Raw genomic sequence first — 27,992 nt, 5'->3', positions numbered from 1 at the left:
TCTTTTGAAAAGTGTCTATGTAGGTCCTTTGCCCATTTTTTGATTGGATTCTTTATCTTCCTTTTCTTAAGTTGTATGAGTTCCCTATAAATTTTGAAGGTTAAACTCTTATCGGATATAACATTGGCAAATATGTTCTCCCATGCAGTGGGCTCTCTTGTTGTTTTTTTGATGGTTTCTTTTGCTGTGCAGAGCTTTTTTTTTTTTTTATGTACTCCCATTTGTTCATTTTCTCCTTGTCCTAGGAGCTATATCGGTAAAGATATTGCTGCAACATGTCTGATATTTTGCTGCCTATGGATTCTTCTAAGATTTTTCCCATCTTACGTTTAAATCCTTTATCCATTTTAAGTTTATTTTTGTGTATGGTGTAAGTTGGTGGTCTAGTTTCATTTTTTTTTCTGTCCAATTTTCCCAACACCATTTATTGAAGAGACTATCTTGACTCCATTGTATGCTTTTGCCTCCTATGTCAAATATCGAGTATAATGGCTTGGGTTGATTTCTGGGTTCTCTAATCTGTTCCATTGGTCTGCATGTCTGTTCTTGTGTCAGTACCAGGAAGCTTTGAGAACAGTGGCTTTGTAGTATAGCTTGATTTCTGGTATTGTGATCCCTTTAACTTTGTTCTTCTGAAAATATATCTTTCTTAATGAACTCCTTTTCATTCTTCAAGATTCTGTTGAAATGCTTCCTGGAGGAGCCCACTGCCTATGGAATGTAGTCTAACTCCTATGACACACAGGTGCCCACTTACATTTTCAGCTACATTCCCAATCTTTCCTCCCACCTATAGGCCATTCCCCTGAACTGCTTTCTCTGGCCTTCATGCCTTTGTATCCACTGGGCTCTCTGCCTGTGAGTCTTTCTTCTCCTTTTCCATTCATCCTCCAAGAGCGCTCAGATGACACCTTTGCCCACCCCCTCCCCAGGGTAAGTCACTTATCGATTTCCTCGGCATCTTGCATACATCTACCATGCACCTGTCAGGTTGTGAGGTAAAATGTTTTATGTCTGGTTTCCCCCTTAAACTAGAAGCCTATATATTTTTTTATTTCTATATCTTTAGCACTTGCTATTCAGCAGGGGCTCCTGAACATTCATTGATGGAAGACAGGAACAAAGTGAGGAAGAGAGGGAAGGAGGGCAGGTAAATAAATTCTCATAAAATGTCGCAGTGGTCTAACATTTGACATTTTTTTCTTTGCAAGGTATCAGCTCTAGTCGTCTGTTGTGCAAACAGGATGATTTTGTCTTTGGGGTGGAAGGGACTTTTCAAAGCATGACTGTTGAAATCATCTGTAGTAACTATTTAGTTTGTACCTTCCTACATGTGTTAGAGGCAGTAAACTGCCCCACCATCAGGCAACTCCCAATCTAGCAGAGAGAAAGACACCAACCCTTCGCTACTCTAAGTGATGGTGACCTCTGCTTTACCAGAGTGGCAAGACTCCAGGAGACACTGTGCAATAGAGGGGTGAGGGCAGGGAGAGCAGTGGCCCAGAATAGGGTAGCAGAGCTTGGTGGTGAAGGAAAGGGCCCAGAGAAGGGCAGTTCCTCTTTATTCCTCGTCACAAAGGATTTCCACCCAGCTCTTCTGAGAAGAGGAATAAAAGGGAAAGCAAAGCTCCTTCCCCTGTGGTTTGTTGTGTATAGTTATATTGGAGCAGACAGTACAATAAAGAGTATAAACTTCTCATCCATAGTGTAGATTCAGTCATGCTCAACCAGTCCTTTTGTTAACCTAGTAACTGTGAGGGCCAAGGCCTCTGCAGAGAGAGTATCAGTAATGGTTGATAATTGAAATTGATGTCCTGACCCTGGTGATGGCTGTCCAGAATCTGGGGCACAGCGTCAGGAAAATAAGGTAAGCAACACTCCTTTTGGAATATTATATTCAAGAGAGCTAAGCTTCGACAATGGGCTCCGTGTGACACCTACTTGCACTGTCTACTAACTTGTCTGCTACTGTTCCCTGGGGACATGGATAGGGAACAGTCATGGCATTCTTAGAAGGGGGGCACTGAGAAGTTCTCCTTGATTGGCTTTCCGTTGGCAAGTTTCCCACACAGAGGCCACTGGCAAAGTGAAAAAGGTCTTGCTAGGTAATGAAAATGGGCTTAAACCCTGACCTTGCCATTTGTTAGCTGTGACAGACTTAAACTTCTCTGTTTTTGCTTACTCCTCTAAAAAATGAGGATAATGATTTTAATATGTGGCTGGAATATCTCATAAATATTAGACAACAAGATTATACAGATCCAATGTAGTCCCTATTAAAATTGCAGTGGCATTTAAAAATAATAGTAAAACAAAGTAATACACACACACACACACACACACACACACACACACACACACACACAATAGCAAAAGCAATCCTGAGAAGGCAGGACAACAAAACTGGAGGCATCATGTTCCCTGATTTCAAATTATATTACAAAGCCATAGTAATTAAAAATCGTATGGTGTTGGCATAAGAATGAACAGATCAATGGAATAGAATAGAGAGTGCAGAAATAAACCCACACATATATGGTTAATTAACTTATGGTAAAGGAGCCAAGACTATACAGTGGGGAAAGGACAGTCTCTTCAATAAATGGTTTTTTGAAAACTGCACAGCCACATGCAAAAGAATGCAACTGGACCACTATCTTATACCATACACAAAAATCAACTCAAAGTGGGTTAAAGACTTGAACATAAGACCTGAAATCATAAAATTCTAGAAGAAAATGCAGGCAATGACCTCCTTGACATAGGTCTTGGCAATTATTTTTTTAATCTGACACCAAAAGCAAAAGCAACAAAAACAAAAACAAGTAGTTGGGACTACATCAAATTAAAAAGCTCTTCATAGGAAAGGAAGCCACCACCAAAATGAAAAGACAGCCTACTAAATGGAAGAAATATTTACAAATCATATACCTGATAAGGAACTAGTATCCAAAATATATAAGAAACTCATACAATTCAATAGCAAAAACAAAAAAAATACTTAAAATGGGCAGAAGATCTGAATAAACATTTTCCCAAAAATACATACAGATGACCAACAGGTACATGAAAAGATGCTCAACATCACTAATTATCAGGTAAATGCAAATCAACACCATGAGATACCACCTCACACCTGTTAGAATGACTATTATAAAAAAAAACAAAAAAAACAAGAAATTGGAGAAGATGTGGAAGAAAGGGAACCCTTGGTGCACTGATGGTGGGAGTGTAAATTGGTGTACCTGCTATTAAAAAAAGGATAGAGGTTTTCCAGGGCTGACCAGCAGACCATGAGTGACAGATGAATGCTTACTCTGACACACGCTTGCTGTGAAAGAGAGGGCTAAGGGACTGCTTGGTTATAGGAAACAAAGAGCCCCTCTTGCCTTCCTCCTCAGGCTTTTATTGTAACAATAGCTTGAACTAAAATTAACTACTAGGTACTATCAGTAAGGTAAGCATCCTTGAGAAGACACATGCGTCTGCAGTGTCCTTTAAGCAAAGACACCTAAAGACTAAGCATAAAGCTTTCAGTAAACACCTGGGGGTTCAGACTTATTTGGAAAAGTCAAGGCAGGGGTGGTCACTTTTGGCCAACTCCCCCTGGAGGTTCCGTCCTTTCAGAGTTTCCTCCTTACAAACTTTCCAACCAAGTCCTGTGCTTCCCCACAGAGGTTCCTCAAAAAATTAAAAATAGAACTATTATATGATCTGTCAATTCCACTTCTAGGTATTTATCTGAAGAAAACAAAAATACTAACTCCAAAGACATATGTATCCCCATGTTCATTGCAGCATTATTTACAATAGCCAAGGTGTGAGAACAACTGAAGTGTCCATCCACGGATGGATGGATGAAGAAATTGTGGTATACATGTAAAAAGGAATATTCTGAATAATATTCCTTTTTACATGTATACCACAATTGAAAAATGAAATCCTGCCATTTGTGACATGGATGGACCTTGAGGGCATCATGCTAAGTAAAATAAGTCAGAGAAAGACACATACCATATGACCTTTTTTTAGATATGTGGAAACTTAAAACAAAAGCAAGCTCATAAATACAGAGAACAAATTTGTGGTTGCCAGAGGTGGGGAGTGCGAGAAATGGGTGATGGGGGTCAAAGGTAAAAAGAAAAAATAAATAATGAATTGTACTGAACAACAACAAAGAAACATTTTTTTATGCACAAACCTAAAAGTGGGATGGAAGTTACCAAATTATCAATTTCAGTTCAAGTTATTTTCTCCTTTAACCAAACCCTTACAAGAAAGCTTACATTGAAAAATATACCATAATTAAGAGATGTTCATGCACACCTTTTTTACTTTAGTCAGAAACTTATATTTACCTGTTTTCTGCATTTGCACCTGGGAATAAAATATTTCTTTCCAAGACTAGGTCTGAGACAAGTTCAGTCCTCGACACTGTGCTCCTGGTGAGACCTCGTCTGTGTGCAGGAAGGCCCAGAATGACCTGGGTTAGACCTAAGCTGGTACAGAAGAAGGTCATTTGGAAAAGGACCGTGGATAGAAAGCAAACCTGGCCCTAGAATAGCCACGCTTGGGAAAAGCATGATAACACAGGTTTGCAGTCTCAACATAAACACTGTTTATCCATGTTGACAAAATCCCAGTTCTTGAGACCCCACAAATCGTTGGGATTTGAGTTTGTAGGAGGGAGGTGCAGAGGAAGACAGGGTTATAGGGGTGGGGCTCTGCCTGAAGAACAAAGCAGCCTTTCTGGCAATAGTCTAGAACAGCCATGGGCAAACTATGGCCCGCGGGCTGGATCCGGCCCGTTTGAAATGGATAAAACTAAAAAAAAAAAAAAAAAAGACCGTACCCTTTTATGTAATGATGTTTACTTTGAATTTATATTAGTTCACACAAACACTCCATCCATGCTTTTGTTCCGGCCCTCCGGTCCAGTTTAAGAACCCATTGTGGCCCTCGAGTCAAAAAGTTTGCCCACCCCTGGTCTAGAAACTCAAGATTGCCAGTCATGTGGGGGTGGGCCAGAAGGACTCAATGGGGGGGGGGGGAGGGAAGAGGGACAAATGTAGTACTTTCAACAATAAATATATTTTTTAAAAGATTGTCCATCATTTAGTCAACCTGCACCTTCCCCAGAACAGGAGGGGCCTGTGGGGAAGGTGGTTGGCAGGAGCCATGTGTCTATCAGTCTGTAATGCCCCCAGGCTTTCCCCTCTACTTTCACTCTGGGGTTCTGGACTTCTGGGCACACTAGGGGGAAACAGACATAAGCGGATAATGCCTGGTGTTGGTGGAATGAAGGGGTGTTTGCGGGAACACTCACACATACTTTTGGTGCAAATGGGCATATCCATTTTCTGAGACCTCTGTTATTACGTCTTAATCATTTGAATGGCCTTGGTCCAGAAGTCCTATTTCAAGTGAGGGTTTAGAAAGGATACCCAAGTTGATTGTGACCTATATCCAGGTTAAGGAGCTGTGGCTGAGGGGGTGGAGTTCCCTGCTCCAGGGAGGAAAGCCCAGCTCCGCATTCTTCACTTAGAGGCTGGACTTGGTCCTCAGGACAACCCTGGCGATGAGGCACTGCCAGCCTGGGTTGATGGACGGGTGCCACTACAAAGCACGAGGTCCTGAGCACACACGTGGATAGCAAAGAGGTTGCTCCCTTGCCCAGTGCAGAGCCAGGGATGGAAACTGGCAGCCTGGGCACCTTTAACCGCTGGTGGCAGAGCTTTAGCAAAGGTATCAGAACACATGCTGTTGAGGTGGTTAAGTTAAAATAATTAGATAAGACGATATTTTTGCCATTATTGTTTTAGGATAAAATATTACATGAAGTGCTATAGGATTGGCAGGTTCGGGTTTCCATAAACTGGTGATGTGGGAACCACTACAAAAGAACAAATAATATTGGGTCTGCCCAACAAGAAAGCCTTCAGCTGGCCAGGCAGGGATGCCCCCTGACATCAGCGTCACCTCATCACTCCCTGATCTCACCTCACCACAAGGGCTATCAGTCCTCTCCCTGTCTTAGTGTGGTCTTCTCACCTGTGACTTGTCTCCACCTTCTTCTCCTCCGTCAACTCCCCTGGAGAATTTCCGGTCTGCAGGGAGGAGATGGTTTTTGATTGGCAGATCATTTGGAACTCTTCCAATTTAATTCTTCAGCCATTGTCAACTTCCTAAACATAGGGCTGATGCCACAGCCCTCTGCTAAGTCCCACATTCATTCCAGAAGTTCTCAGCGGAGAGCCCAGCTGCTGCTGGAGACTGTATGCAATTATATTTGAGCTTTTCCTACTGCTCCTTTGTTTGGAGGTGGGAAGTGGGAGAAAGCTGGTGAAGAGAAGGCGTGGAATGTGGAGGAGACAGGGCTGGGGGGGTGAGTGTGATAAGATAGACTATGTTTTCCGAAGCACTGAGGCCTGTTTGAAATACTGATTCCTCCATGGAGGTCACAGCCACCCTCTGTTGTGCTTTCAGAGGGGCTATTTATACACTTTGGTCTCCGTTTAAGAGTTGCCTCCTATGCTGGTGACACTCCAGCTTTGCAGAAGTGTTTAAAAAAGAAAGTAGTAATTATTGTCTGTACACCCAGATGTGGGGAGCAGAAAGAATGCAGAACAAAAGTTCACATAAGCATTCTATTCCTGCTGCTCCAGGGGTAGGCTGGGACCCTCTTTATTTCTAGCTAAAGCAAGGTTCTTGGAATAAATTAAAGACTTTTATGCTCTTGAAGCCCACCCATATCTTGGGATTTGGATTCCTATTCTGACTTTGCCCTGCGATGCTTCTGTTATCCCTCATATGTAACTTCATGTGTAACTGGGGTGGGGAAGGTGAGGGAGAAGTTGTAAACTGAAATATTGGATCTTATAAGCACTTCTGAATTCTTTGCCTTCCTCCTCATGTCTAGCTCAGCAGTTAATTTGCCCGAAGCCTGGCGATTTAATACTAAGTTCTGAGGTCATGTCCAGTTGCTCTCTAACTGTAGCTGAATGAGAAACCCCAAAGTGAGACCAGCATACGAACTGTCCAGCTGAGCCCTGCTCAACCCTCAAAACCACGAAAAAGAATGAAATGCTGGGCATTTTAAGCCACTAAGTTATGGAATGGTGTGCTATGTAGTAATAGATAACCAAAACATAATCCATTAGATTAATAAGAAGGAAGTGGAAACATTACTCTTTTGGAAACTATAAAGGTAACACCAAAATCTAGAAAGGTATTCATATTCTTTGAAGCAGAAATCCTACCCCTTTAATATTATATAAAAAAAATTCAACAAGCAAAAAACTGTATGTATGCCTGAAAAGTGTTAATTGTAACATTATTTTTTAAAAAACCTTATAAATAATATAATGTGGCAAAAATTCATGACAGGTTTATGAAATTATGATACACCCGTTTGGGACTATTAATCTGCTCTTTGAAATGACACAGTTGAGTTCCTCTCATGCAACTCAACCGCTCAACCTCAGGAGCGGGCCGCACAGCGTGCTCCACGGTGTTCACCTCACCTTCCTGGGCACCTGTCTCTGTAGGGCCGATGCCCAGATGGCATCAGGCGTCTCTGGAGCAGCCCCACCCCTGTGGCCCCAGATTTTAACAGCACCTTGTTTACTAGAAACAATATACTCCTGAAGGAGCCGCTGTGAGGCTTAGCCTGGAGCCTGGCTTTGGGGCGTGGGAAATAATCTTGTCACTAAAGAAGACAGGAGGTTATCGGTGAAGGGAGTTTCTGATCGTACCTGAGGGAGGCTTGTCTGTGTAAAACTGACACCAGTAGAGGTAGCTGCTCCTGCAGATTAAGGTTCCTGTGCCCTGTTTTTGCCACTCAGAGCTCTGTTGTGCATTGTGGTTTATGACTATTGTCCTCAAAACCCACTTAAAAACAAGAAGCCCCTTTTAGTCTGTACACAGCTATAATCCTTCCTCCAATAACTACTAATAATACAGTGGGCCTTGACTTACGAGTGTCCCGACTAACGAGTTTCTTGAGATACCAGCTGTCTCTCGGCTGATTTTTTGCATTGAGTTGACAGAGTAATTTGAGTTAACGAGCTCCTTAACGAGCTCCTTAACAAACTCGGTCGTTAGGAATTAAACTGGTAAGTCAAGGCCCCACTGTAATAACTTATGTAATGCTTGCCAGTGAGCGGGCAGCTGGAGGTGATGGAAGTAGATTGAAATCCAAGTCTGTCTGAGCTTTTAACCATCACCCTGCAATGCTACTGGGTATGTGTACCTGGCACTGTGTTAGCACCTGCCATACTATTTCTCATTCTTACCATGGCCTGAAAAGATATTCCGTGTCCCCATTTTCCAGATGAGAAATTGGGGCTCAGAGAGCCTGATGTCACAAAGCTAAAAGCGATGGACTCGGAATTCGCTGGTTCCCACGCCAGCTCTTTCCCACTGCGCTGGTGTGGCCCTTCTGGCAAAGTCAGCATCTAGGTGGAGGCAGGCACCCGCCCCACAGGAGTCAGAAGTGAAGTCATTTTGGAGACAAACTCAGGATGTCACAACTGGGTGAAATGATTCAACCACAGGTTTCCAATGCCAGGGGCCACAGACAACCAGGAGGCTTGGGGTGGATTTGGGGGTGCTGTGTGACCCCGTAGATTTGTATACAAATGAAGAAACTGAGGCCAAGATGGTGACTTGACCTGCCCATTGTCACAGAACCAGGTGGTGAAGGACTCAAGCCCTCAGACACTCCTCTCTTCTCAGCACAATAATTTGTTCTGTCCTCAGAGCCTGGAAACTCTGACTGCTTACTTTTCTTCCAAACCTGGTGCCAAGCCCTTCGCTCTTCACAACCTTGGTGTCTGATACATATGCTCTGGCTTCGGGAACGGAAAGGCAGGTACAGGCTCCTGACGTCTGTGCTTTTCTTCTGGTTCATCCATCCTGGAAACAGAGAGCTGAATGGTTTTGTGTGAATGAGGAGGGGTGCAGGGCTAAAAGGGACCAAGATCTAATGCCTGTTCATGAGTCAGAACATTCTCCTTCTATGAAAACAAGCCTAATGGATGTATTTACTCCTAATTCTGTAACGCCTCACTGCCAGGAGGCCCCTGGGATGATCCCCAGGGAAGACATCTAAGGAGAGTACAGCTGCCAGGGCCCCCACACCTGATCTGGTGAGGTAAAGAGCACAGAGGAGGGAAAAGTCAGGTTTCCGGGGGCGAGGGGCGGGGGGGGGGGGGGGGGGGGGGAGGTGTCTTCCTCCTGGAATTAGACCTGAGAAGGCCTGGTGACCCGTGGGGAGCCAAGTCTACCACCTACCCACCATGTGTGGGGACCAGACCACAACTAGTATCATTTATTCCAGTGGTTCCCAACCTTTTTTTGGCCATGCCCCACCTAAGCATCTCTAAATCTTGATGCCTCCCCTGTGACATATCATTCTTATTATTCAAAGAGTGAACTCCTATTCATGTGGAAGAACCCTAAAAGGCCATTAACTTGGTCTAAACAAGCTTCCAAAGAACATGGCATCCATGAAAAATAAAAATAAAAGAACAAAAGGATATTTGAAGTACTGAGGAAGAAATCACTAAGAAATTGTTTAAAAATCTATATATATAAAAGCCTAAGCAACTTAACAACCGGTCGACTGGTTGCTATGACATGCACTGACCACCACAGGGGGAACACTGCTCAGCCAGAAGCCAGGCTCATGGCTCATGGCTGGCAAGCACAGTGGTGGTGTCGGTGTGTCGGGAGCCTCTTCTGACTCTGCGGCAGTGCTAAGGAACAGCGAGCTGTGCGGTAAGGAGCAAGGGGTCCCAGACTGCGAGAGGGCACAGGTCAGGCTGAGGGACGCCCCCCCTCCAGCGCACGAATTTCATGCACAAGGCCTCTAGTATAATAATAATATGAAGTGATATGAAAAAATAGCAAATGAAGTTTCAAAACATATAATAGAGAACTGAAATGCATAAATATGTCACAATATATATTTATATACTGTATATGAGGCCACTAGAACCATAAGAAATGCAAAAAATTCATTGTTAATAACTCATTCTTGAATAGCCCTCTTAAAAATCAAATTGCCCTCCTGTGGGGCATGTGCCCACATTGGGAACCACTGATCTAGTCACTTTTATATTTAAACAACCAAAGCCTTTACACTGTAGAAGGGACTTGCCTCAGGTGATGCACTGGGGATGGTGGCCACCACATTAGTGTTTGTCCTCAAGGGTCTGCGGTGATGGACACAGGCAGACCCGGACCTAGCCTACCTGACAAGTAGGCAGCTGCTGAGTGACTGAAGGCTCAAGTCCCATTTGTCTCTGGGGCTTCACACCTTGGGCAGCCCTGTGGTGGATTTGCACAGAAGCTCATCACAGCCTTCAGGGGACCAACACCAATTGGACAGCCTGGAAAACAAAGGATGTTCCCTTGGTCAATTTTAAGTGGGGCTATTTCCATCAAGGGGGATTAATGAAGTAGCATCTCTCACCTGGACTACTGCAAAGCATCCTACCTGGTTCTACTGCTCCCTGTCTACCATCCTTCTAATCTGTTTTCCATCTGTTATCAAGAAATGTATGTGTGTGTGTGTGTGTGTGTGTGTGTAACATATGCATAACCTGCAATTTATTATTTAACCGCTTTAAGTGTACAGTCCAGTGGCATTAAGTACATTCACACAGCTGTGCAACCATCACCACAATCCATCTCCAGAACTTGTTCATCTTCTCAAACTAAAACTGTCTCCATTAAACAACAGCTTCCCATTCCCTCCCAACCCTGCCCCTGGCATGCACCATTCTAATTCCTGTCTCCGTGGTGTACTGTTCTGAGTACCTCATGTAAGTGGAAGGATGCTACTTCACTAATCCCCCTTGATGGAAATAGCCCCGCTTAAATTATTTCTTTTGTGTGTGTGTATGGCTTACTGCATGTAACATAATGTCTTTAAAGTTCACCCATGGGGCAGCATGTGTCAGAATTTCCTTCCTTTTTAAGGCTGAATGTCACTCCATTGTGTGGATGGACCACATTTTATTTACCTGTTCATGCATCAGTGCACATTTAGGTTGTTTTGGAATCTTCTCTTTAAAAATACTAATCCCCTTATATCCCTGCAGTGAGATACACCCCACATCTTTAACAAGCTGGTGAGGTTGTGCAACTCTTCCAGGCTTTCTCACCTCTCTCCATCCTGGGGCCTCACCCTCATTCCTCCAGGTGCCGACTGGGTGTTGGCCTGGGAAGCTGTTCCCACCTCGTTAGCTGGGCAACTCACTGTGCAGGTCTCTGCTTCCTCCTTGTCACTGCCTCCAGAGTCCCATCCGAATGAATGAAGAGGGCAGGTCGGCCTCTCTCTGGGCTCCCTCGTGTTTCCTCCTAGCACACTCACACCTGTCACTATAAATCTGGTTCTGTGTGTGAGACCTGCTTCCGCCACTGAACTCAAGCCTAAGGTTTTGTTCACTCTGTATTTCTAGCACTTAACAAAGTGTCTGGGCAGACATTGCATGTTCAACAAATATTCATGTAATGAAAAAATGAGTGCTAGAAGAAGCACAGGGATAGAAGCAGCTGACTCAGATTTGAACCTTAGCTCTGATGACCTTGAGTGAGACCCCTAGTTTTTCTGGGTTTTAGTTTCCTCACTGCTTCGGGGCCAATTGTATCCATCTTGCAGGTTTGTTGGGAGAAGGAAGGGACGAGAGCACCAGCACAGTGCCGCACACCAGTAGGTGCTCAGCAATGTCACTGATCTTTTCTCTTAGCACAAATCCAGTCTGACGGGGGTAAGGGTCAGAATGCGTTTGCTCCCATAAGCGCCCCAAATTGTACCACTCACATATGAGGTGGCATGTCCATTGGAGAGAAGGATGATGGGAAGGTTCTGAGGCTCTGGGCACCTCAGGAGGTCCAGAGTCTCTCTTTTCAAGTCCTGAACCTCTTACCTTGTCTCCATCAGCAATTCCATTGCTTGACCTTATTCTGAATCATAGACACTAATGTCAGTGGGGGTGGAGGTGAAGAGATGGGGGAGAAGCTGGAAATCCTTCCTAGAATTCAGTAACTTCCACTGAACTCTCCTGCCAACAGGACGGCTCAACATGACTGTGTAAAATAACCAGTGGTTGGGATGTTCTATTCTTTTGTCCCCTGCACTGTTCTCGGGAGTGAGTGAGGGCCCACTGCATCAGCACACTCCTTCTTCGAGGGTCACTGGGCTCAGGGAGAGCCGGCCCCTGGGTGCTCCTGGGCATCGCTAGAGCAAACAGCAGTGCAGGCACACAGCTGTTGGCAGAGTGATTGTCCCAATTTGAAATGCTGGGACCGAGCCTTGCAAGCATTGACTGGGTGAGAGAGAAACTATGAACTTGTTTTTTTAGATTCAGGCATTTCTTTTCAGATTCAGGGCTGAGAATGGCCCTTCCATTATGTGGGACACCTCCACAGGGACTTCCTCTTCAAATATCTGCTGGGTCAGGTTCTGTCTATGCAAATCATTTTCAGCATTTGTTCTGCTTCTCATTAGCATAGTATCTCCCGGGCCTTCACCCTAGCCTCTCTCCTCTGAAACATTTCACAGGCAAGAGATAGAAGCTCAACGGGGAGAGGAAATACCTGCCTCTTGGTGAAGGAGGTAGAATTTTATTCTCATCTCCTCTGGCTGCTGTATTATTGTATGCAATATCCACATTCCAGAAGGTTTATTTTTTTTCAATTAAGAAAAAATTAAAGTTAAGATTAACTACTCCTGGATTAAGAAGCCCCAGAATCTCAAAAAAAGATCTAAATTCCCCCTTTAGCACCCTGTTCACAATACTATGCTCATTATCTAGGAAATGGCCCATTGCCCCTAAAGGTCACCATTTTAGGTTGTCACTTGATTTGCATACACACATGGATGGCTCTTTAATTCTGTGTGGGGTGCTATCAGCCTGTCTCCAAATCCACTCTTTCTTTATACCAACACTATCCCAGCGCTTAGTAGTGTGAACCCTGAGGGAGGAAAAAAAAAGACACCTACTAAGAATGGCCCCTGGTGGCTGACTGGGCTCAAATTAAAAAACAAAACCACAGAACCTAGCAGCCATTTATGCACAGGCCTTCTCACTCAAACTGCACTTCATAGAGAAGCCAGTGCTGAACTGCCTACCTACACTGTGTTTCTGCCAGCCGAGCCAGCCCTTAGAAAGGAGGTCCTGGAATCCTACTTCAACCAATAGAACTGAGGCTTTCCCCATCCAATCAGAGGTGTGCAGATCCAACCAATCAAAGTGGCTCTATTCTGACCAATCAAGACAGTGCCTTTGAGACTAATCAAACTGTGAAGATTTGGAGTTCTCATTTGCATGAGGGACTAACCAATCAGTGGCTAGGAGTGGGAACTCTTGTTCATATACGCCAGCTCCCCTCTCTGGCTCCAGGAGCCACAGTTTCCCTTTCCATTGAAGACTGAAGACTGTCTCCCTGGCTGAGTTGAAACACTGAAATACTGAAGATGCCTTGCCGGAGGAGAGTGTAGTAAAGCAGACCAGCATAGAGCAGAGCTGGTCTAGGCAGAGAGGGGCCTGGCCCTAGGGCTGCCTCACAGCCATGCTATTTTCACAGCTGTGCTGGATCACAATTGAATTGTTTTGCACTGAAGAAAGTTTCCTTAGCCATAGCACCCAAAATTGGGAATTCCTGTTGGCATTGAATTGGTGCTAAAGACCATTGGTGGACAGTAGGGAGACATAGGAGAGCACTCAACCCACACTTGGGGAGTTGAATTTATGTCATATTGTGGAATTCTGACTTTGAGGAACCTCTGTTTCTGAAGTGGTAAAAGCAAGGGTATAGAACCACATATCTATACTAATAAAAGCCTATGTGGTTGTCATGCCCTCATGCCACAATGGGCGATCACCAGGAGGCTGTGTGCACAGCTGGCACACACTGGTGGGCAGGGACTTGACCAGGAGGTGCATGGGGGAGCAGATGGTGGCTGCCGCTACCCAGGTCCAGCCCAAGGCTCAGGCAAGCCACCGATGGCAGCTGCTGCTGCCCAGGGCCGGCCCGAGGCAAGCTTCAGTGGCTGCAAGGGCTGAGGTTCAGGCAGTCTCGCAGCCGGCAGTGGCAGCAGCAGAGGCATGGTGGGGTGTCGCCTCCCCCTGATCACTGGGTCGCCTCCCACAGAGGGAGGCCGAGGCAGCAGCAGCGAGGGGGTGATGGAGGTGGTGCCTTCCTCTGATCAGCCAGTCGCCTCCTGCAGAGGGAGGCCAGACTGTGGCTTAGGTCCTAAAGCATCAGTAGGACATCCCTAAGGCGGCAGTTCTCAACCTGTGGGTCTCGACCCCTTTGGGGGTCAAATGACCCTTTCACAGGCGTCGCCTAAGACCATCGGAAAACACATATATAATTACATATTGCTTTTGTGATTAATCACTATGCTTTATGTTCAATTTATAACTATGAAAATACATCCTGCATATCAGATATTTACATTATGATTCATAACAGTAGCAAAATTACAGTTATGAAGTAGCAACGAAAATAATTTTATGGTTGGGGGTCACCACAACATGAAGAACCGTATTAAAGGGTCGAGGCATTAGGAAGGTTGAGAACCACTGCTCTAAGGGCTCCCAGACTGTGAGAGGGAGCAGCCCAGGCTGAGGTAGCCCTCCCTCCCCCAGTGCATGAATTTTAGTGCACTGGGCCTCTAGTAAAATATAATCTCAGCTATGAATACACACACACAGACACACACACACACACACACACATACACACACACACACACACTGGTGCACACATGCAAGAAAAAAAATAAAAAGATTGCACACTATCACCATAGTGTAAAAAGGTTATCTCTGGGTGGTTGGAATTATAATTGGTTTTTAGTTTTTTCTGTTTTTTTCCAAAAATGTCTATAGGAGCCTATATTACTTTAGTAATAAAAAAAACCCTTTGTATTTCCTCTATAAAAGTATCCTTGAAATTGGTTAATTCATAAGTATTCATCAGGCAATATTTTCAGAGGAACTAATGAACAGACAGCTCAGAGCAAGGCCTTGAAGAAATGAACATGGCATCAATATCTGAGTCTGGGGGAGAGACCCAATGGGGACAGAGAAGAAGAAAGGGCCTGTTCCTCAGGACAGTATCACCAACACCATAGCTCTCTGACTGATGGTTTTCTGAGCCTCTCGTGCACAGCCTTCTGCCACCTCCACAGTCTGACACTGAGAGCTCTGGGCAGCCCAGCAGCTGGAAAACCTCCATTCCTAAGCTTTAAGGTGACACTCAAGCCTGTATTATCAGTCAATGATTCAACCAGGAAAATGGAAATATCTCCAACTATTGAGAGAAACAAACAAAGGAAACTATTTTCCTGGTGTGAGGCCAATAGGGGATTGTGAAGCCACAGAGAGATTAGCACTAGCCGGAAGCCACCGGCACCTGTAGGCACGGGGGGAAAAAGGAGTGGGCGTAGGGTGACCCTGAGGGAGCTGGGCCTTCCTGGTAGATCCAGAGCCATGGAGGACCCTGGAGGACAGGGGAGGGAAGCCCTGGCTTCTCCCTTCCCCCCTTTAGTCTTCCACCAGCACCTCCTGTGCTAAACCTTGCTGGAAGCAGCCGAGCCAGGTGCCCTGGTTATATGAGGGCACACAGGCTACAGGCTGGCACACTATCCACCCTTGGGCCAAAGGAAATGTGTTGCCAGCCCACCCACCGCAATACCTTCCAGTTCACCATCTGCTAGCAGGACATATTTGAATCATCTAGGTAATATTTTTTCTAGTCTACATAACCTGCAAAATTGCAAAGATGGAAACGTTTAGCTTAATTGGAACTCCTGATGTGTTTACACAGAAGGGCACCGTGGTTTCAGGATACTAGTTACTCATGGCCCTGGCTTCCAAGTTCACCCCATGGAGAATGGCCATGGAGCCAAGGATAAGAGGATGAGCTTTATGGCATGAGCTGACTTGAAAATTGGTCCTTGCCTGGACAAAATGGGGGCTTTCTCCTCTCTTTCCCCAAATCCCAAACCTAACATCCCCACTTAGCAGCAGATGGAGGACCAGGGGAATGGCAGACCAGACCTCCAACTCAGGAAGGGGTGCGGGGGAACAGGAAACCAAGACAGAAAGGACACCCCCCCCCCCCCCCAGGCAAGCAGGTCCAAGAGAGGAAGTCTGGAGCCTGGTTTTATTCAGAGGCACAGGGCCTTACCCCTACTGTTGATAAAGGGTCTCATCCATCAGATTACTACTTCTCCCTTATGGAGAGAAAAAAAGAGTAATGCATAGAAGAGCTTATCTTATGAGCCAAGGCAGGAATTAAAGAAAAGAAAGAGGAGGTATGCTTCCTCCCCCTTCACTCCAAACTATGCAGCCTCAGCATTGAAGGTGAAGTCACGTGTGAAAGGAAAGTCAAGGTATCTACTGGACTATATTGAATGAGAGAACATAAAACCACTCAGACCTCTGCAATGAGATATAATCTCTAATTAATCTTTTGTTTATATTTATTTCCAGTTCCTTATATGATCCTATTTTTGATAAATATAATAAAAATGATCATGCATATGTATAGTTTTATATTATGCTTTTTTAAAATTAACACTATATCATATATATTTTAATCTTCAAGTACTCCTTTAAAATCCTACATTGTAGGTTTATAGCAGTCCATCTAATGATTGTTAAAAAATGTAGATGTAATTGTAAGGCTTTCTCTACATTGTATAAATATGGTCGCACCTCTTCTATTGTCTTTTTAAGTTAAATTAATTGCTGAAGCACCATAGGCCCTTTGAGCAGAAAGTCCATTTCATCCCCTCAAGATTCCCCTGCCTGCCCAAGCCTCACCCAAGTTCTCCAAGAACACTTGAACCTTGCTTCTCCCAAGAGGACTCCAGATACCAAGCTAGCAAAACTGGAGACCCAGCTGTCCAGCTATGCAGTTTCCTCTGCCTGCCAAAGGGTGACAGAGTTGAAGAGTAGTCCTGTGCACTCTGCTGGGCAGTAACCCGCCATCCATCCTAGGAGGTCCTTGCTGGTCCAGCCCCTTTGTGGTTTACATTTTCTCCCCCAGTCATTGTTCTCTAAGACACAGCCACTGGCAAAGACTTGTGGGGTTTTGAGGCACTTCCAAAATCAGTCATATATTGTTCTGAAGTCAATTCCACTACCAGTTCTTAGGCTTTTGCTATGAACTTGCAACATGAGCCTTGACTCTCTTCCTCCAGAATAACTTTATTTCAGGGTCTTGTTCATTTCCCTGCCACTAGATTTTAGCTCCCCTTTTGTACCTGATAGATCTTTCTAAATTCAGATCTGGGAAGCAGCATTGGACTGTTGACTCTGGGCTTCTTAGGCAAACCAATCTACTTCCTCCCCAGTTGACAGCCCTGCAAACCAAGAGGTATGTTAGCTTTTGCAGGACCATTCAGGAAAACAACATGTTTCATGTTGTCGTCTTCTTTGTTCTTTTTTTTGAAAGTGGATGCCTCCCTGCCCTATGTTTATAGGAGACTAATAACACCTTTTTTTTTTTCAGATTGAAGATCTGCTTCACTGTGATTTTCTATACCTATCTTGTCCTGAAACCCTAATATGCAAATTGACCAAACCCAAGAACGACCAGTCGCTATGATGTGTACTGACCACCAGGGGCCAGATGCTCAATGCAGGAGCTGCCCCCTGGTCGTCAGTGCTCTCTTACAGGGGGAGCACCGCTCAGCCAGAAGCTGGGTTCACGGATGGCGAGTGCAGTGGTGGTGGTGGGAGCCTCTCCCGCCTCTGCTGCAGCGCTAAGGAGCAGCGAGCTGAGCAGTAAGGAGCAACAAGTCAGCAGGCGGTAAGGAGTGAGGGGTCCCAGACTGCGAGAGGGTGCAGGCCAGGCTAAGGGAACCCTCCTCAGTGCACAAATTTTGTGCACTGGGCCTCTAGTGTCTTAATAAGCTAAAGTCTCACCTCCAAGCAGCCCTGTGACCTAATTGCTGCCCTTTTACTAATCTTTAGGTTGTTGACATATTTTAAAAATTATAATAAATAATGTTAACTTTGAGTTAAAACATGGCAAATTGTCATGTGTTTATTCCCACTCCCTCCAGATATGCTATTGGGGCGGGGGGGGGGGGTGGCGGGGAGGAAACAATAGAAGAAAATGTATCGCAGAGCTACATACTGGGGAAACATACCATGGATAGAAAGGAAATGTTGAGACATTCTGATGTGATGATAACAATAGCTATGCGGCTTTACTGTGTTCCCAGTGCAGTGCGATGCTTTTACATGTGTCATGTCATTTAATGTGCACAGCGACCCTGTGAGGTGGACAGGTGGAAGCTATAGAGTAGAGGGAACCGGACGATGAGAAGCCAGCCCTACTCAGCCTTCTGTTTCACACAGGGAAAGAAGAGGAGGCTCTGCTAAGAAATCACTGGATGCATTTACCCAACCAAGCCCAAGCTTCAGCTGGTCGTGGGACAGTGGTAAGGGGGAGATAAGGAATTGAAGGGCAAATATATCAGGGAGCTGTGGATGCTCCCACAAAAACAGACTTTAGCTCCTAAAACCTCCAAGGTTTCAGCCTCCCCTGAGCTCCTTTGGGGGGGCTGAGGGGAGAAGGGGATGCAGACCCTGCCCCATCCAGTCCAGACTCCAGCAGGGCAGGGGCTGGACAAGGGAGCTGGTGGGGAAGAGCATTGCTGTGTTGTCTGTTCTCACTTGGAGTTACTTCCAGAGCCCACTCTACCCGCCAGCGGCACCGGGACCTACTGCCACACTGTTTCCCTTGCCCAAACCAGGAGAACTCCTCTTGGACTAGGCTTTTCTTTTCTCCCAATGAGCCATGGGATGAAAATCTCAGGACTCCATAGACCAGTCCAAGCTTTTCAGGAGTTTGTTTTTACTGCTTCCTTATTTTCAGTCCAAAGCAATATTAAACAACAGTTGGCTGTCCCCACACTGGCTCAGCCACCTGCTGGAGGGAGAGCTTCCTCACCCCAAAGGTCCTGTTTGCCCGCCTATAGGGCTGTATAAAAAGAGTTGCTGGCAACTAAATGATTGCCTCAAAGTGGGGAGATGTTTTTACCCCTTTTATAACCTATCCCAGGGCACAAATGATTGGCAGTGGTGAGATCAGGTCATTCCTCCAGTGCCCAGTTGGGGCAGCTCTGGTGGACAAATCCCTTCCTGCTGTTTAGAAGAGACATTATGCAGCTGGCTGGGGACACTTTCAAACAAGAATTTTGTAATCATCACGTGTGCAATTTATCTGCTTGAAAAAGGCATACATAAACCTTGACCTAATATATTTGTTAGCTATTGTTTCTTAGCCTTATCTCCACTGCAAAACTGAGGGAAAATTCTTATTTTGTTGACTAGAGGCCCGGTGCACAAAAATTTGTGCACTCGTGGGGAAGGAAGGGGTCCCTCAGCCCGGCCTGTGCCCTCTCGCAGTCTGGGACCCCTCAGGAGATAACGACCTGCTGGCTTAGGCCTGCTCCTGGGTGGCAGAGGGCAGGCCTAATCCCTAGGTGCAGCCCCTCGTCAGGCTCAGAGCAGGGCCGATTGGGGAGTTGGGGCGCAGCCCCCTGTCATGCACAGAGCAGGGCGGATCAGGAGGTTGCAATGCCACCCTTAGTCACGCTCAGGGTAGGGCTGATTGGGGGGTTGGGGCACCGCCCCCTGTCACACTCAAGGCAGGGTCGATGGGGAGGTTGCGGCGCCACCCCCTGTCACGCACAGAGCAGGGTCGATCAGGGGGTTGGGGAGCTCCCCCCTGTCATGCGCAGAGCAGGGCCCATCAGGGGATTGGGGAGCTCCCCCCTGTCACTCACAGAGTAGGGCCGATAGGGGAGTTGGGGCACCACCCCCTGTCACACACAGAGCAGGGTGGATCAGGGGGTTGGGGCACCGCAGCCTGTCACACACAGAGCCACAGGGCAATCAGGGGGTTGGGGAGCTCCCCCCTATCAGGCACAGAGCAGGGCTGATCAGGGGGTTGGGGCGCCTTCCCCTGTCACGAACAGAGCAGGGCGGTAGGGAGGTTGTGGCCCCACCCCCTGTCACACACAGAGCCGCCGGGCGATCAGGGGGTTTGGTCGCTGCCCCCTGTCACGCTGATCCCGGTGCCAGGAGGCCTCGCGGCTCCACTGATCCCGGTGCTGGGAGGCATATTACCCTTTTACTATATAGAGGCCTGGTGCATGGGTGGGGGCCGGCTGGTTTGCCCTAAAGGGTGTCCTGGATCAGGGTGAGGATCCCCACTGGGGTGCCTGACCAGCCTGGTTGAGGGGATGATGGCTGTTTGCAGCTGGTCACACACCATTCAGGGTGGGGGTCCCCACTGGGGTGCCTGGCCAGTCTGGGTGAGGGGCTGAGGGCTGTTTCCAGGCTGGCGGGTGATGGAAGCTCCCAACCACTCCTTTTTTTCTTTTTTTTTCTTTTTTATTCTGGGCCAGCTTTAGCTCTGAGGCTCCAGCTCTTAGGCCTCCACTGCTGAAAGCAGGTTTCTGGCCTTTGTTTACCTTCTGTATTTGAAACAATGTTGCGATCCTGCTGGTTGAAGCCCGGCAACTAAAGCAGGTCTGGGGTTTTGTTTAGCTTCTGTATTTGTAACATAGTTGCTTAGAGTTGCAGCTCAGAGGCCAGTAGCAGCAGGCGGGGAACATTGGAGTCCTCCGTCACTGAAGCAAGCAAGCTTCATGTTCACTTCCAGCTGCCTGGCTGCCGGCCGCCATCTTGGCTGGCAGTTAATTTGCATATCACCCTGATTAGCCAATGGGAAGGGTAGCGGTCGTATGCTAATTACCATGTTTCTCTTTTATTAGATAGGATGGGAGGAGGGATTTCAGGCTAACAAACAGGAACTGTTCAAGCACATTAACAACGCAGCCTGGGGCAAGAACGGCCTCTGCTGCCTGCAGCTATACAGGATGTCAGTTGTTGAGGGAGAGCGTCCATTGTGTGTGACATACTCACAAAAACAATTACTGAATATTTGTGGAGGATTAATTAGCACCTTGAAGGAAGGAAAGCATCCTAAGCAATCAAAATAGATGCCTGCCTCCACCTAGAATGGTTTGGCACAAAGAACAGTTAGTGCCTCTCCTATCTTTGAACCCCTGCACATAGAAAGTGTTCAATAAACAGAATCATGTTGTTATCAGAATCATGTTGTTATTATCTATTAAATTAATTTATGTACTCGGGTCTCTTTTATTCTTTTATCATACTACTTTGATGTAGTGAATCTTATATTATATATATATATTTTTTTATATGTAGATGAGAAAATTCAGTGTCAATTTAAAAAAATATATATATTTTATTGATTTTAGAGAGGAAGGGAAAGGAAGAGAGAGAGATAGAAACATCAATGATGAGAGAGAATCATTGATTGGCTGCCTCCTGCACATCCCCTACTGGGGATCAAGCCTGCAACCCAGGCATGTGTCCTTGGCCGGAATTGAACCTGGGACCCTTCAGTCCACAGGCCGGTGCTCTATCCATTGAGCCAAACCAGCTAGGGCAGTGCCAATTTTTATGACTTTGTTACAAATGCTGAACAGTGACTAATTTGAATAAAGTTGTATATAGCATGGTTGTCTTAGTATTTGTCAAGGTAAAAAAACTGCTTCACATGGAAGCCACCCCCCACTTCCTTTGTTCTCCAAACACATACCAATGATAGGCAAAACATCTTTTAAACACAGTTGAAATGCATAACCATCTCAACATCAAGATCAGCATGTCTTCAAACCAGAACTAGATACAAACATAAAGATATTATCATATAAAGCCACAGGTGTACTGGGCAGTCATATTGTTGTCTGTGTAAATGGCTTCCCCTGGGGTAGAGCTCCCATGGGACCAGGAGGCCAAAAGTGCTCCAGAGAGGGCAGCAGCTGGACCAGGTTGTTAATAAAACAGCCAATAGGAGCTGTGAAAAGATTTAGAACACTGCTCAGAACTGTGCTTGGCATTGAGTGGCATGTCTGCCAGAGTAAACATTTGTCATTTGTGGCTGCTTAATATTTTGACCGCCTTCTTCACATGGTGACAATTCTCTATATTATCTTACTTTCCCAAAGTGGAAGTCAGAAAATCTGCATTCCTGGAATTCCCTGGAGCTAGGCTGCAGGCACACTCCTCTTCCATGCCAATCAGATGAGTCTCCATGAGGGTGTGGACTTGATAGTGAGCAATGTGTCATGTCCCACAAAATTCATAGGTTGAAACCCTAACCATCACAGTGACTTGTTTGGAAATAGGGGCTTAAAGGAGGCAATTAAGGAGGTCATAAGGTGGGATCTTAATCCAATTGGACGGGTGTCCTTATAAGAAAAGGAAGAGACACCAGGGATGTCTGAGCAGAGAAAAGGCCTGTGAGGACACAGGGAGAAGGAGGCCATCCTCGAGCCAAGGGGAGAGGCCTTAGGGGAAACTAGCCCCGCTGACCCCTTGATCTTAGGTGGCCCGAACTGTGAGAAATACATTTCTGTTGATTGAGGCCCCAGTCTGTGTCCTATGTCAGTGGAGCTGACTAGCAGCCAAGGTGACGCAGCATCCCACGTGTGCCAGAGGCATCTCTCCCTTCAGGAGCTGGCAGTAGGGGAGGTGCTGGTACCAGTTCTGAAGGCCATCAGGAAGAAGTGAAGGTGGTACTGCTGTTAGCATAGCACCTGCGATGTCGTCAGGCATTGCTCTTAGTTGTGTAGTGCCAGAGCTTAGTGTTCTAGCCCTGCCCAAACCCTCTAGTTACCTCACATCTATATATATAAAAGCCTAGGTGACCGAACCACCAAACAACCAGTCTACTGGTCACTATGATGCGCACTGACCACCAAGGGGCAGACACTCAAAGGAGGAACTGCCCCCTGGTGGTCAGTGTGCTCCCACAGCAGGAACGTCACTCAGCTGAATGACAGGCGCCAGATGCAGGGCTCATAGCTGGCCACTGCAGCCCAGAGACCGCACTGGAGCAGCAGCGAGCCTATGGAGAGGCAGCAATGGCAGCAGGCACAGCCCAGCTGGGATGAGCCGGAGCGGCAGGCAGGAGCAGTAGGCAGCATTGGACAGCCAGTTTCCGCCTGATCCCTGCAGTTTAAGCTGAGGGACCCTACCAGTGCATGAATTCATGCACCGGGTCTCTAGTCTTTTAATAAATATATTTTTCTGTTTAAAGATGTCATTTGCAACTAGTAACCCTAATCAATAAAGAGATTTTTCTGGAGAAGATAGTGTTGGAGGAAACCTGATTATAGTGACTTAAGCATGAGCAATGCTTGTCATGTACCAGGTAGTCTTGAGGTGGGCATTCCAGGGTGGATGATTCACCCTGATCTGTTGTCCTTACTATGTGGCTTTGTCCTCAATGTCTTCTACATCAGGGTCAGAAAACTCTTTCTAAAGGGGCCAGAGAGCCCTGACTGGTTTGGCTCAGTGGATAGAGCATCGGCCTGCGGACTCAAGGGTCCCGGGTTCGGTTCCGGTCAAGGGCATGAACCTTGGTTGCAGGCACATCCCCAGTAGGGGGTGTGCAGGAGGCGGCTAATCGATGCTTCTCTCTCATCGATGTTTCTAACTCTCTATCCCTCTCCCTTCCTCTCTGTGAAAAATCAATAAAATATATTTTAAAAAAGGGGGTGGGGGGAGGCAGAGAGTGGCTGCAGCCCGAAGGTCTTTGTCATAGTTACTCCACCCTGCCATCTTTGCACAAAAGCAGACACAGACTATGTAAAATGGGCATAGCTGTGTTCCAATAAGAGGTGATTCACAAAAACAGGCAGCAGTTGGAATTCGGCCCTCGGGCCAAAGTTTGCTTATCTCCTGTTCTACATCCACACTTCAGGAAGGAGGAGGGCTTATGGCTTATCGGCCAGAGCTGTCATGGACTGCCCCTCATGCAAAGGCAGGTGGATGATGGAGCATTTTTAGTATGTACGGCCTTCAGAGCAGCGCTTCCCAAACGTTTTCATGCCTTGTCACACAGAGAAGATGACATTGTGCAGCATGTAGGGGTGAGTGGTTGATGTTACTTACTGCAGAACAATGTGCCCAGGGGCAGTGGCTACCCCAAGACCCACCTGCTGCCGCAGGGCTGGCGGGAGCAACCTCTCCGGCACACCTGTAGCCCATTTGTATTCTGTGGCCATACACTCCGCTCTGGAGAAACATGTGCAAGAAGGAAGGCTGCAGGGCCCCGCAGATGCCCCAATGTGTGCACAGCCTCGGGGGCTGTATCTACAATAATTTACAAAATGCAAACTCCCAGACAGAATAGGAAACCTGATTTTAATCAAATATCTATTCTAAATTTTGATTGCAAATATCTCCACAAATAGGACAATCTTAAAATGTTTTCATAACATGGTGTGATGCTTATTCTGGTGCTTACCGGTAAGTAGAGTTGACTCTTCAAATGGTAGTTTATTCATCAGAAATAAGACTTTCTTTTTGTATCCAGGAGTGGCTGTGACAAGACACCCCAGCACTGGCCAAAACCACAAAGCTCCATATTTTTGGACCAGTGTGGATATTTAAAAATAACTCCAAACCCTAAAGCCTTCCCTCTGCCCAGGCACAGCTCCTGTTTTCTCTGATCCCTCTAGGTCCTGTCCTCCCTTTTGTACTCAATCCCTGGCTCTGTTTGTCCTTTGGGTTTCCTCCCTGTTACTGAGACACAAGGTGTGTCCAGAGCTGCCTTGGGCATAACTAGAGAGATGTTTCCTGACACGCCTTTGAACTTTTCTGTGTGCCTGCCTGGAATTTGCCGGTGGCTGCAGATGATGGGCTATTTGCTAAATGGTTTCTCTTCCTCCACCGCTTTAATATAAGAGGAGAAACTCCCACCGTGTTTGCCCATACATCTCAGGCAGCATGGGACACTTGCACAACCTTGGATTAAACCAGTGGTTCTCAACTTTCCCAATGCCACGACCCTTTAGTACAGTTCCTCATGTTGTGGTGACCCCCAACCATAAAATTATTTTTGTTGCTACTTCATAACTGTAATTTTGCTATTGTTATGAATGGTAATGTAAATATCTGATATGCAGGATGTATTTTCATTGTTACAAATTGAACATAATTAAAGCATAGTGATCAATCACAAAAACAATATGTAATTATATATGTGTTTTCCGATGGTCTTAGGCGACGCCTGTGAAAGGGTCGTTCAGCCCCCAAAGGGGTCGCGACCCACAGGTTGAGAACCACTGGATTAAACAATGGCAAGGAGAGAGACTGGCAAAAATGGCTCTTAGACCAATCATGATTCGACCCCCATGACTGAGCACGCCATTGACTAGACAGTGGGATTCCATGAGCAAGAAAAGGAGGGATGGTTACTGGTTAGGTAACCAACAGTCCCATCACCTCACCTTCAGAGCTATGAGTCACCTTCCTTAATGCCTTTTCCTTACAGGTGGACCGAGCTTCCTGAGGTCAGTAGAGGTCCTGCTGTCTCTGTCCTTATTGTCCCCTCTTGGAGTCCTGTCCCAAGGGAGGCTAAATAGAAGTTTTAAAAAATATGTGTTTCTTTTGGAATACTATTCAGAAATAAAAAAGACAAAGTACAGATATACCAAACAACATGAATGAATGCCACCGATAATGTTACGTTGAGTACATCTTGCGTGATCCCACTTATAGGAATATCCAGAGCAAATAAAGATATTTTAAGATGAAAAGGTCAGAACAGTGGTTACCACTACGAGTGTGGGGATTACCTGAGAGGGGACACAAAGAAGCTTTCTGGGAGAAGGGAAACGTCCTATTTTGTGATAAAGTATGGATTAGAAGAGCAAATCATTTGTCAAAAGTGTCCTAGAAGCTGCATTCATTCCAGTACATTTGACCTCAGTAACTGAGTTGGGAGAGAGATGACACAAGAATGGCAGAATGTTGCTAATTATTGGAGCTGGTTGACAGGACTATGAGGTTCATTATCTTTATTCTGTTTCTTTTACACACTGAGTTTTTAAAATAAAATAAAATAAAATAAGTATTTTCATCTATCTCCTTCATTCCAACTTGATCTTTAGTGTGTATCTCCTCTTTAGGAAACTTTTCTCCAGAAAGGGGCCTGGTCAGCTCCCTTTGCTGCCCCTGTGAGTGTCAGGGCGGTTGGGCTAAGGCCCAGGTGCAGGCTCTGCCTCCATCACACCATGGACCCTGTCTTTGCAATTTGTAATCTTTGAGCTCCTTGAAATAGAGATGGCCACTTCCCTGTGTGCCTAGTAGCCTCTAGTACAGAAAGCCCTGTTGAGAGTGGGTGCTCACCCAATGTTTGTGAATGAATAAATTAACGGAAGAATTGACTCTTCAAATTGTCATAATAGGCTGTAAACTTTTCAAAAAATAAGTCTATTATAGACAGACCCCAATTTATAAATGAATTCTACTCCAGATATTTAGTTATTAACTGGAATTCTTTTTTCTTATTGGGATATAATCGACATGTAACATTATATTCAGGTTTACAAAATAATGACTCGAGTCCTCTCAGTCTGACATCTTGGTGAGGCAGCAGCGGAGCCCTGCTCTCCGAGTTTCCCTGTGCCTCTGAGGATGACAAGAAGAAGAAAGATGCTGGAAAGTTGGCCAACAAAGGCAAGACCCTGTGAATAAGTCAGGGGTCATGGCCAAAAAGAAGTGGTCCAAAGGCAACGTTCAGGACAAGCTCAATAACCTGGTCTTGTTTGACGAAGCAACATATGACAGGCTCTGTAAGAAAGTTCCCAGCTACAAGCTTATAGCCCCAGCTGTGCTCTCGGAGAGACAGAAGATTCACAGCTCCCTGGCCAGGGCATCCCTTCAGGAGCTCCTCAGTAAAGGACTTACTAAACCAGTTTCAAAGCACAGAGCTCAAGTAATTTAACCAAAAACACCAAAGGTGGAGATGACCCAGCTGTTGGAGAAGATGCATGAACAACAGGTCTTACCAGCTGAACATTTTGAAAAATAAAACTTTATTAAAGAAATAAAAAACAAAACAATGATTCAATATTTATATACACTGCTAAATGATCATCACAGTAAGTATAGTTACCATCCATCACCATACAAAATTACAAAATTTTTTTGGATTTCTTGATGAATTTCTCCTGAGTGGTAAAGTTTCCAGATCAGCTACAAAGATGGTGGCCTACTCCTAATTATAACACATAACATTGTCACCATGAAAAATGCTTCTTTGGTGCCCTATACTTCTCATCACTAAGGGTGGTTGCAGAATTTCTATCCAGAAAAGGGCTTGAAGGCCTTGTCTAGAAGTAGCATTTGTTTTTACTTAGGTTGCAATCTCAGTGGCTCATGTTGAATGTTGAATGAACACACTGATGTTTGCAGTAAGGCAGCCGGGTGTGGTTTGCATGCGGGGTCTGCAGGTGATTCTAGATCCAACAGACAACCCTGGCCATTGCCATTGGGCTGGGCCTCAGGCAGGAGCAATGGAGGCTTGTCCCAAGGGTAGTCAAGGAAAGCTCTCCAACAGATGGAGGTAGGACTTATTGCCTACTGAATGTTCACATGTGCTTGCTATGTGCTAAGGATTTGATATACGTTATTTCATTTTACTCTCACAAATTTTGTGAGAATGACATAAATATTGCCTTTTACAGAGGGGAAGCAGTGGTTTGCAGTATGATTCTTCCCTGTATGGTTCTGCTTGGAGATAATAAAGTGCACTAACTCACTTATGACCCCTAATACCCAGTGACTCAGGGTCCAAATCCTCACTGCTACTGAGAGAACAGAGTCCCTCCTGTGCCCAAGCTCAGTTACTGCTACACTGCAGCTGTGGAGGCCAAAAAATCCCACCCCACAGCCTGTAAGAGGCAAGGAAGCCAAGCTCTGAGAGTGTCTTCCATGCATGCTGATGGGCCACGCATGGCTCTGTCACTGTCCACTCGTGGAGGGAGACCCAGTGATTCATGGCCTGTGGATGCTCTAGCAAATTAACACAGAGTGGTTTAAGACAATACAAAATTTTTTTCTAGAGGTC

The 27,992-nt window shown here is 45.8% G+C and overlaps 1 pseudogene; it reads left to right on the top strand.

Moving 5' to 3' along the window:
* Nucleotides 1–26,917, top strand: part of LOC118650563 — a 51,396-nt pseudogene extending 24,479 nt beyond the window's left edge.
* Nucleotides 26,918–27,992: the final 1,075 nt, after the last annotated feature.

The sequence above is a fragment of the Myotis myotis genome, unplaced genomic scaffold (genome assembly GCF_014108235.1).
Source record: "Myotis myotis isolate mMyoMyo1 unplaced genomic scaffold, mMyoMyo1.p scaffold_m19_p_3, whole genome shotgun sequence".
Taxonomy (NCBI): Eukaryota; Metazoa; Chordata; class Mammalia; order Chiroptera; family Vespertilionidae; genus Myotis; species Myotis myotis.
Note: the sequence above shows the minus strand (reverse complement) of the source record. Positions and strands in the feature narration are given on the sequence as shown.